Here is a 12106-nt window from a genome sequence, read left to right on the forward strand (position 1 = left end):
GAAACACTTAATTTCTGGTGCTACCCTCTTTTTGCATAAGCATCCAGCAGAGATTAACTGAGATGCACATTGGTAAAAGGTGACTATGCAGATGGAATTAGTTTTCATATCGACCCATTAGATACAATCTTGGGCCTCTGTTAGGGTGACCAGATGTCCCAATTTTATAGTGACAGTCCTGATTTGGAGGTCTTTTTCTTATATAGGCTCCTATTACCTCCCATCCCCTGTCCTGATTTTTCACTTTTGCTGTCTGGTCAGCCTAGTCTCTGTCTCTCTCCTCTAACCCTGGGTAATAACTAATGACAATGTTCCCTATATCTCAATCACAGAGATGGATTTACCTGCAGAATCCTGTAGACAGCCTTCTTCCCTCCCCCAGTGCGATTACACATACAGATTGATAAATACCTACTTTGTGTGTGATCTAGTCCCAAGGGACTGCCAACAGTACAATACACTTACTACCTGTGTCTATCATGGTAAGGTAGAGTGAGAAGAGGTTACTGTATAAAGCACCACTAACAGACTGAAAGAATTAAAGGCATGGAGCACACATCCGATTTATCAACATAAATAAATGAGCTGCTTCCGATGTATAAGATTTATTGTTCACGACACTTTAAAAGGTGATAAAATTCTTGTTTTAAAATGGCTTGGGCAAGACGTGATGGAAATGACTACACAATGGACGCAGGTGTAAATCAGGAGTTATTTCATTGAAATGAGTGGGGTTAACTTGGTGTAAAACCAGTCTGGGAAGTAAATAAGGCTTGATAGTGTCTAATGGGGATAGTATCTTATAATGGGGATAATGTTTTATGCAGAAACATAATTCATTGTGTAGGCTCTCTCTCCTCCCTAAATCATTCCATTTCCCTTCTCCTGGTATAGAGGTGGTGGGCTTTGGTGAGACATGGACATGGACCCGGACCAATCCTCCTATTTTCTCCTTATTGTTGTCCCAAAAACAGAAACAAAAGAAAATTTTATTGCTTTATTAAAGTGACTTTTGCGCTGCAACAATCCCAATGCACTTTTTCAAAGACCAGAAAGAAGACTGACAGCTTTGGAGTGGAGCATGTCAGCGTTTAACAGCACATAGGAACACTATATGAGGATTTAGGACAGGACCTGGTAGCAGAATCCAATTGAAACTAGCTGCAGGGGGAATTGACAGTCCTCTCCAGGTAAAACTCCTAATTTCTCATTTTAGGGTTTTCTGTCTTGTCAAATGAATTTTGCGGAATATTAGTGTGTTCCTCTAAATAAGGCATACCCTTCCTTCAGGAAGAAGGGGTTTAAGCATGCGGCTATATTCCAGCAGACGATAAATGCAGTACAGTTAGCTCCCGTAACTTTTGCAGAAAGTGCCTTGATTTCCTTGGTTCTGACTTCAATTTTCCATGTCATTCAAGAGGCCTCTTCTCCTTCTTAGGGCTCTACAGTGAAGCTATCCCTAACTACAGCAGCCCCTCATGGTGCTTTTAGACCAGAGGGCTTTGCCAGTTGATTGCATTGCACACCCTGTCATTTGGACGCCTCTGTTCTGCTGTTGGAGTTGACACGTGGATCTCAAGATCTTTGAATAGTTTGTTTGTTTTTTTTAGTTACACTGGAAAGTCAAATAGTGTTGGTGATGCAACAGCGCCCTCACTTACTAAGCAACTTCCCCAGAGGGAACCCCCAAGGATCTGGGGACAATTCAGGCCTGTTTGCTGCTCTGGTTATCACTTATGATGAATGTTGCTTTTGTTGTGACTTCTAGCACTATCCTAGTGAATCCTCTAACCAGAGGGAAAAAAGTCAGCTACTGAATCATCAACAGCACACGTGGGTTTTCCTTAGACGCCTCCCATTCAAACACTAACTAGATTCGACCCCAGTTGACTTGTGGGCTGTGCTGAATTCGTAGCTGGGGTAGTCTGGCTCCAGGGCACATGCTTAAGAATGTAATATCATGACACTGCATTCCTGAGGGGAAATAATGACAATAGAAAAAGAAGGTAACAGAATAATTGGGGTAAATATGAGTTTAAAGGAAGGGGTGCTTCTTGACACGCCAGGCAGGTGAGAAGTGGATGGTAGCCAAAGAGTACAAGAATGTGGCTGGGGAAGAGAGGCGAGAGAGGAGCTCTCTTCCCAGAAGCTGTCAGTACCACACCAATTGTTATAAAAATCTGCTGATTGCCTTGACAAACACAATATTCCTGTCCTGCTGAGCTTTCCTCCCTAACAGGCTTTGGAGTGGGATGGGTGGCTTTGGGCCATTCCTGCATTCGCTCTCTCACTGGGGACAGCGGAGGACTGGTTCAAATCCTGGAACAAGTCAGAGCAGCCTCACTACATCAGCTGGATATTGGCAAAGAGGAGAGGCGTTCTGACCATATCTCCTCCTCATTTGACCATGCTGCCTAACCCAATAGTTATGCTAGTGTTATTCTACACAGATTCCAGCTCATTGTTGGAATCCCCAGCTGACCAGCGGGGACATCTTTCTGGGACCATGCACCAACAACACAGCACAAAGGTGATACAATGGGGTCAAGAATCTGGACCAATGATTATGTCTGATATTAATGTAACACACCAAGTGTCTTTTTGTCTCCCTCTAGTGGGTAGACCATGTAATACATCTGTGAGTCTGCTACTGTCTCCAAATTAATGGACTTGATCTTTTAGATCAAAGCGTAGAGGTTCATGCTTTTAGATACACAGAGAAAAGCTTTTATCTTAGATTTTTCTCCACCCGTTGCAGTAGCATCTAATGTCAACAACAGTATAAACTTTTTGGCCTGGCATAACCTTATTCTGCATCAGTGACAATGAGTCTGTTTTATTTTATTTTTTTAAATTGCATTTTTATACAGTAGGGAACCTTTTAATTTCCCCCTCTTAGCTACATATACAAATATAACAGATAGGCAGAAATGTGTTATTAAAGCTATCTATTTTTCTTGGCATTACAGTAATTTAATAAACTGCTTGAGCTCTGCTACTGCACTTTATGACATCACGAGAATAAAACCCATCCTTTGATTAATAGCCATTCAGTCAATCCCTCCCTCCCTCCCTACATATTCTCTTAAGTGTAAGGGATTTTGGGAGCTATGCAAGCTAATTTAAAATAAGTTTGTTTTGGATAGAGGGGTTAACCATTGACTTTGCAAAATCTGCCGCGGTGGTTACATGATCCATTCAGGGCAACTACAGGTCATTAAAAGGTGAGGAGAGTGGAGGAGAAATTGCTTCAGACCAATTGGTATAGATGGTTTTCTCACCGAAGTAACATTGCAACAAATCTATGGAAACTTCAGACTTCTCAGTTGTCACTATGCTGCACAGCATGGCCACTTTGACCCACACAAAGGAAACAAGGATGGATTTCAAACCCTCTGGGTGCTCCAAAAACCATAGGGACCCCCATCACAAGAGCTAATAGAAACTCACCATCAGGTAAAAGCAGTGTAAGGCATATGAAACATAGTGGAAAAATTCTGATTTCATCCAATGGCTAGAAGAACAGAACCACAGCATGGTGAGAAAGGGGGGAGAAATTCTAAAGATATATATTTAGAAATGAAACTGCATCAGTGGTAGCAATGATGGGAAATTTGAGAGGGGAGAAGGTTATTGAGGGCAAATCTGTTAACGCAGCAACTGGACTATGGTCTGTTAAGAGATTGACTCAGGAAGTGATTTGTAGTGCATAATAATTTTATTGACCCTACAAACATGTGACCAGTAATGCTTTCTCATATGTGCCAGAAGGTAGTGTTCATTGCATTAACAATGTATATATACAGATCTACTCCTTTATATAGAACTCTTGTAACATAACGCAGGTACCAGCCATACTGTTTATTCCTCAGCAGCAGCAGTGGTGGACAAGACTGAAACAAAGGTGAATTGTACTTTGGGGTGACTGTATGCTATAGTGTTACCAGCAGGATGATATTAGCAAAGTCTTTCTTCAGCTCCAGCTACAGAGTTTCCATTTCAATTGTCTTCTGTCTGTGATGAATTAGAAGTGATAAAAACCTCAGAGGAACATTAATCTTGAGAGGTTCTTGGATAAAGTCATGTAACCTCAGAGAATTACCTGAGTATGTTTTTAAGGAGACAGAGAGGAAGGATTCAGACAGCAGAGTTAGCATTCTCATCCAGACTGGTGTTTCTGTCTGGAATGAGGTTTACCAACCTTGAGATAATCAAAGGAGGATTTAATACTATAACCCACATGCTTTTATTGCAGCATTTAGTGGTGTAAATGGGGGGAAAACTGGAGAGGAGATATACTTTCTAGTTTTGTTTTGGGGGACTCTGCCTGGAGATTTGGCAGAGCCAGGCAGGGTGAAACTCTGCTGGATGGGCAAAAAACATCCAAAAATTGGATGTGGAGAGTACTAGGCATGTTCATTATCTGTTTGATGCTACTTAGGTGATTTCCATTGTGGGCAAGCAGCCTGGAAGGACTCAGAGTCACAGACCAATGGGAACTCAGAGAAGGGGAAAAGTTTATAAATAGGAAGAATGGGAGTGGGAGCTACTGGAAAATGCAATAGGGGAGCAGCACAAGGACCAGAAGGTTCTGTTGTATAGGATTGTGTTCCAGGGGCTTTGGGAATTTTGTTGAATTACACTGCAGGTTCCCTCACCCAATGGAGAAGAAGAGGACTAGAATTTGCTTCAGGCTCTGGAGATGGCAGACTGGGATCGCAAAGGTTCACTGGGAGTTTGGAGGAGGCGGTGGGGCTAGAAGTCATTCCCCGACTTTAAAGAGCTGGCACGCCCTGCAGATGGTGTGGGCACCATTCCACAGAGACTGAGAAGGGTAAATCTTCCCAGAGAAGAGCCCAAGGAGAGGGAGTTATGTATGCACATGCTGTGGTGAGGCAGATAGCCTCCCCTGTGCCCCACACACACCAGCCAAGAAAGGGTTAAAGAACTTCTGTGGTCGCAATCAGCCCCCACCCGATGCACCTGTAGGCTTGTTCGGCCTGAGGCAGGCCCTTAAACGAGAGGAACTCAGCCCAGGTGGGGTGGGTGGGTCCCTGAAGCAAACAGTGCTAGAGCTCCCAGAGCAGGGCCACTTTCTGAGGAATGGCTGGAGCACACTGCCAGCTCCGGTCTTCGGAGGGAAGGTGAGGGGCTGATTTGTTTCTTTTGTCGAAGTCCCCAGAGTGAATTTTTGGCCCTAAACCCTGCTAGATGACAGGAGCCAAGACCTGTTGAAAGACCGCTTCCCTTCCTTTGGGTGAGGGAGGGGTCTGGCCATTTCCATTGTGCTTGGATTGTTTTATATCTACCCAGAGGGGAGGGTGGACTTGTGAAGAGGAACAGATGGAGGGCTATGCCACAGGACCAGACCCCAGGACTGCAGTTGCTCTGGAAATGTCTGAGGTAAGTGAGGTGCCTCCCTTTACCCCAAGGGGGCAACCTTGAGACATAACCATCAACAGAGTGTAAAGTTTATGTTGCATTTTGGCCTGTGGTAATAAGTGCAACAACTTGGGGAAGTCCGTGAACGGTTTATCTTTAAAATGTTGTTACTGACGATAGGCTCAATTGTTCCATGAGTTCTAAGCAAACGGTTACACATTTATAAAGAGATTTAGTGTCACTTTTGTTCTCTCAGAGTTTTAACTCTGTGTATAACATAGAGAGATAAATTGAAGTCCTGAAAAGACTAAACTGGTCTATAGCCCTGCAGAGAGGCAAGCTGAGATACAGGAAACAAATAACTAACATAAACAAAGTGCTGTCCCCAAGCCCATTACATTCCAGTAGCTCATATGCCTGTTGCTGCACATCAGCCTTTGAAAAGCTGCATAAACCTTCCCAAGGTTCCTGAAACTTCAGTGTGTGTGTTAAGAATAGACAGTGGGGAGTAACCAATCAAGATGACTGTTAAGAAGAGACGCTATTAGCCCTTCCTTGGAGACTAGCCTGTCTTTAGGAAAGTGGCTTTCTTTGGTTGAAAAAGAATGCACCCAGGGGGTCTAAGTAGAGACGCTGGTGGTGGAATATCAGAGTTGAATTGTGCTTTTAGGCCTGGTCTATGCTACAGTTAAAACTGAGCAGGAATCCAGTTCTGATGTGGTTGGGAAAGGATCAATGTTGTAGCATGATTGATCGATTGCCTTCATGTAATTAGAACATGATTTGGTCTGTTTGGAAAAACATACTTAGGACATGTTGATATTGGAACTAGGTTCCCTAATCTGGCTATGGTGATAGCTCAGGGGCCATGAAAGATGTGAAGGAACTGAAAGGGGTGGAGGTAGCCTTTATGGTGGTGGGGTTTGGTTTTAAAGAGGAACTTATTTTGTGGGAGCTAGGTTGGAAGCTCATCGCAACAGGGTTTATGGGGTGAGATCCTCCCTCACTGAAGTCAATGGGAGTTAATGATGTTTGACTTTAATAAGGTCAGGATTTTACCCCTTTTCTTTCTACACATTCTGTAAACGACTGAGGCCACAGTCCAAGGCAGTTAATAAAAAACAATACCTTGTGATGATGGATTAAGGGGGAAAATCATGGCTAGAGAATTCCGCCTTAAAAAGAAATCCCTACGCCACAAACAGTAAAGTACAAAAAAAGTAAATTAACCAGACCTTTATTTAACAAGGGGGCTCTTCTCAGACTACACAATGTTTTTTGGCACTGCAAGGGAAGAGAGAAATGAAACAATACTTTGGGAATGGTTCCCTTCTCCCCACCAAGGAAAATCTGTGTGATTGCATATGTAATCTTACTGTGGGGCTGGGTTTCATGGACCCTGACCCAGAACCCTAAGGCTAAATGCTCTGAACTTTGGCTCTACAGTCAGATTCATGGCTTTGAATAATCGCTGTCTTCCTGGGTTGAATGTGTCAGATGCATAGGAAACACTGGACTTTCGGCAAAGGAAAAGATGTGGCTTGTCAGAGCAGGGCACCGAGTGTTGGGTCTCCTGGGTTCTGGATTTGCCACTCGCTCTGCAGCCCCCACGTCATCTCTGTATTTCAGTTTCCCTGTTCAGAAAAGTGGGTGCAAGAATACCTGCCTCCCTTGCAGGGGTGCTGTGGGACTTCTTGTCTGGGCAGTGAGATTGTTGGATGAAAAGTGCACATCATTATTAGTAATAATCAGGGCCCTTTGATCTCTGGAAGAGGAACGGCTGCTAACTCCATCAAAGCTTCTTGTGTGGCACCAGTTACTGTAGTCTCTGAGCCCCTCTCTGCCTTTAATGTATTTATCCTCATAACACCCTGTAGGTCAGTGCGAATATCCCCATTTTACAGATGAGGAACTGAGGCAATGAGAGACAAAGACCCAGATCCTCAAAGGTGTTTAGGCACCTAAGTCCCATTGAAACAATCTTAGTGCTAAGCACCTAAATATCTTTGAGGATCTGGGCCTAAATGACTCAGCAAAGGGCACACAGGAAGTCTGTGGCAGAGCAGGGGCATAAAGCCAGATTTTCTAGTCTCTAACCTCTAGACCAGCCATCATGTCTGGTGCCCTTTTGCCCACATGCCTCAGCTGAATGTTCATATGCCACAGAGTGCTGTAGAAAACAACTTGCAGTTTTCGTCTCTCCTTAGTCTATCCTTCAAGTTGACAGATGAGGATTTTTATTACATACTATTACTTAATGAACTCTTCTGTGGCAAATGTAATTCAATATAGCTTCTGATTCCTAGTTTGTCATCAGTCCTTTACTAAGGAAGAAAAATGTAATAGGACTTGATGATGCATTCATCTTGTTACATTAATCGTGTTAGGAATATTGGAGAAAAACCGCACAGTGGGTTGAAAGACTGAAGAACCCGACTATGTATTGTAGTTCAGGGTGGGTGAATTTGGACAGAACCGAACCAAATTCCGAACCTGTTTTCAGGCTTAGAAAAAGGTTTGGCTGGTTTTTATTTTGTTCCATTTTAAACTTTTTTGCTCATATTTTCAGTCCTTGGTTTTGGCTAGGCTAGTGGATGAGAGGGATATTCTGACTTGGGTGGGACTAGATAGTGTTAGAAATCTCATGATTTTTTTTGTCTGCCCATTGTTGGATATAAGCACCTGATTATTATGGGAACAGATCTCCTGAATTTTCCAAGTTATTCCCATCCTGTAATCAAAATTTAATTGCTCTAATTGTCATATATGGAATAATCCTTTCAAATTGCAACACCAAGTGGGAGAAAATATAGTGCAATGGTTATAGCAATACTCTGGGACTTGAAAGGTCTAGATTCTATTTGTTGCTTTGTCAAAGGCTTGCTTGTGTTTTTATCCTACTATTGCCCATTGGGAAACTGAGGCACTGTACAAGTAAGTTATTAACCCTCAGTTTCCCCATCTGCAAAGTGGGGGTAATAACATAAGAACATAAGAACGGCCGTATTGGGTCAGACCAAAGGTCCATCTAGCCCAGTATCTGTCTACCAACAGTGACCAATGCCAGGTGCCCCAGAGGGAGTGAACCTAACAGGCAATGATCAAGTGATCTCTCTCCTGCCATCCATCTCCATCCTCTGACAAACAGAGGCTAGGGACACCATTCCTTACCCATCCTGGCTTATAGCCATTTATAGACTTAACCATCATGAATTTATCCAGTTCTCTTTTATGTGGTGGTGAGATTTCATTATAGAGCTATCTGGGGAATTTTTTTTTAACTAATAAACGTTTTTGGCCTGGACAACGTTAATTCAGCTTCCTTATACAGTTGATTATGATACAGACTTTAATTACATGATCACATACTATTTTTTTCCTTGAGATCCCGCCTCATTCACTGCATAGAATGGACCTGCACTGGGGATGAATCAGGGGTGTGTAGTGAAGGAGGCTGTTGTGTGTAGGACCCTTGCCTCATTTGTTGCCAGAAGTTGGAAGGTGTGTATTGAATGTGGCAGAGGAATTGCAGGGAAAGGAAGGATCATCTCATGGTTTGCGCAGCTGATTGCTGCCCTAGAGAATCAGAGTCTATCCCTGCTTCTGCAATTGAGTTCCTGGGTGGTGCCGGGCAGGCAAACTTTTCAGAGTTGGTCGCTAATTGTGTGTTCACCATTTCCTGGGTGCCTGACTTGAGAGCCTGGGGTTTGCTTTGCATCTGAGCATTCACATCTGCAGCTGAAGTCAATCTGAGGTGCGCTTTGAACATATAAAGTGCATATAAAGTACCAGCAGGTCCTGGGACCTCAGACTGGGCACTCAAAATTAGTGGGTCCCCATCTGTAAAACAGAGATAATTCCACGCCCTCAGCATAAAGCGGTTTGATGAAGATAAATTCATGAATGTTTGTTAAGCAGGCAGGTACTACAGTGATAAGTGCTATTGAAAAGCCCACGAGGAAATGATTCATTCTGTCTTCAGAGCAGGGTTTGAATATTGTGCAGTAAATACATTGAACAATGAGGATAAAACAAAATATTGAATCATTAATTGAGTACTGTCCATCCTGTGCCCTGACTAAGACTGGGATGCTGTTGAAAAGGAGTATGTGATCATGAAATTGAATACTGTATTATTGATGAATAAATGATTATTGGTTGAGGGATAAATCAGAAGTTTGGCCCACTTGTAGCGACTAATGATACTATGCCGTTTTGCTCAAGAGTATGGTAAGGGCAGTAACCTTGGTGTCCTGGCTAAATTCCAACTGGAATAACTGCATTCCTCTCACCTAAATTGCCCTTGAAGTATCAAATGGGTTCTTCCTTCCTATCCGAAACTGTTGCATAATGTTAATGGGCCTTGTTAAACAGCTGTCATGTTCCTTCCAAAAGTGGCTGAAATGATCCCTATAGATAGCCTGTATATCAATGTGTAACGTGTGCCAAGCCTTTCTGGATGAAAGGTGCTATAGGAATTGTCACTGACACCAATGAATGTTTTTAGGGCAACATATGGCCCTCAGCTTTGGTTTTGTTTTGTTTTGTTTTGTTTTTCCCCCCAGCTGCCTTGGCATTCCTTTCACAATATTTCAGCTTGTGTTCTATTATCAAGCTGTCACATTACCCACAAGCCACACATAGTGAAGGACATTGATACTTCACAAAAACACTGGAGGTTCTTAATAGTAAGCCTAATTGTGTCTGGTAGAGTCCTTGCCTATGGTTTGGCTTGTGGCGCACCTCCTACCCCTGGCGCCGTAGCATGGATTTCTTATCATAAATTGTCCTCAGTAGAATCAATCATCTGTACAACCTGAAATAAAATGCTGACACAGTGTGGAGAAAGAGAAAACGTAGGTTAATAGTATGTTTGAAATGTCACCTGAAGGATTGCTGTGAGATGAGATGTCAAGTGTAGCCAATATGGACGATGCAACTCTGAAATCACTTAGGCCTTACTCATCTGAAGCCTGTAAAATATGGCAGGGGAAAAAAACATCCCACGAAGCACGTTATGTGGTGCACAGGGAAGGGAGGTTTGAATTTATTTCCCAAACTCGGCTCTGTGGAGTGGGCTACCCCGAAGTAACTGCAGTCTGTATTTGGAGCTTGATCCGGTAAGATACTGAGCATTCTGCCCCTGATCCGAAGCCTGTTAAATCAAGGGTGTTCAAGGCTGGTCCAAAGCACTTTGGAAGATATTGAGCATCTCTCAATTGTCTTCCAAAGTGCTTTGGATTAGGCCCTGAGAGAGGGGCTGAAAACCCTTAACTCTTGTTGAATTTAATATGGGTTGAGGGTGCTTTCCACCTTGCAGGGAACAAGTCTTGAAAACGCATGGGCAGGGATGATGTCCCTAGCTTCTGTTTTCCCGAAGCTGGGAATGAGCGACAGGGGATGGATCGCTTGATGATTCCCTGTTCTGTTCATTCCCTCTGGGGCACCTGGCATTGGCCACTGTCAGAAGACAGGATACTGGGCTAGATGGACCTTTGGTCTGACCCAGTCTGGCTGTTCTTATGTTTTTCTCTCTTGTCCCAGATGTGTGATGGCAGAGATCAACTTCCTTCTGTTTGAAAAGAATGTATTGCTCTCCCCATATGTGCAGCTCATAAAGCTGCAATATGGGGCAAGACTCTGTCTGGGAATTATACAGCCATCATGGTGTGGGCTTAATCTGATATCCCATTTCACTGTCGTTATGTTCCGGATAGTCCGTTTCCTCTCTGGATCAATTTCCCCTCGTCGTTCTGCAGAACACAGTGCCTGCACAGAGTCCCATTATTTTACCATTTGTATTGCAGAAGCACCTAGAAGACTTTCTCATGGACCAGCACCCGCTGTACAAATACAGAACAAAAAGAAGGTACTTGCCCCATGAGATTTACAATCTAAGGCCTTATCTATCCAGGAAATTATACTGGTATAATTAATCTGCTATAGTTTGACTCCCTACGTGGACAGTCTTATTCTAGACTAGAGTAGCTTTTTTTCTGGTTTTGCTTAAACTGCTTTGAAAGCAACATAAGCTAAATCAAAACGGGCACTTATAGTGGGAAGTGTTCACTTGGGGAGCTATACCAGTCCAACTATAGTTGTTTGTATTCACACTTAACCATATACCGGTATAACTCCCTATGTAGACAAGCCCTAAGTAAAGACCCACTGAAGTTAGTGGATAAGCAGACACTTACATTATCGGTTGCAGGACCTTGCAATTGCAGATTGTAAACTCTTTGCAACAGAGACGTTATTAACTTTATTTTTTTTAAGGCCAGGAGGTACCATTATGATCACCTAGTGAGTCTGACCTCCAGCCCAACAGGCCATATAATTCCATTCAGTCCTTTCTGCATTTAACCCAACAGCTCGTTGTTGAACTAGGGCAGAAAGACATCCATCACAGCTGTCTGTAGATTGCCTACCACCCTGAGGCTGTTTTAATGTTCTAGTCCCAAGCAGGAGCTATGTTGCAAGGGCAAAAGCTCACTTTCAAATGTTAGAGCCTGAAACTCTGAATTCAATAAAAGGAACATAGTAAAATAAGTTTCCTTGTACAGGCTTTCTGGTTTCCTCTTCCTTAATGCTAAAATGTAGACCAGTATCATGGTTCCAGATACAAGACACAAGCCTTTTCCCCCACAGAATCAAGCCCCATAGCTACTGAATGCCTCTGTGTTAATCTAACTTTGAATAGGCGACTCAAGTTATCACCTCTGAA

This window comes from Gopherus evgoodei, chromosome 20, assembly GCF_007399415.2.
Source record: "Gopherus evgoodei ecotype Sinaloan lineage chromosome 20, rGopEvg1_v1.p, whole genome shotgun sequence".
In the NCBI taxonomy this organism is placed as follows: domain Eukaryota; kingdom Metazoa; phylum Chordata; order Testudines; family Testudinidae; genus Gopherus; species Gopherus evgoodei.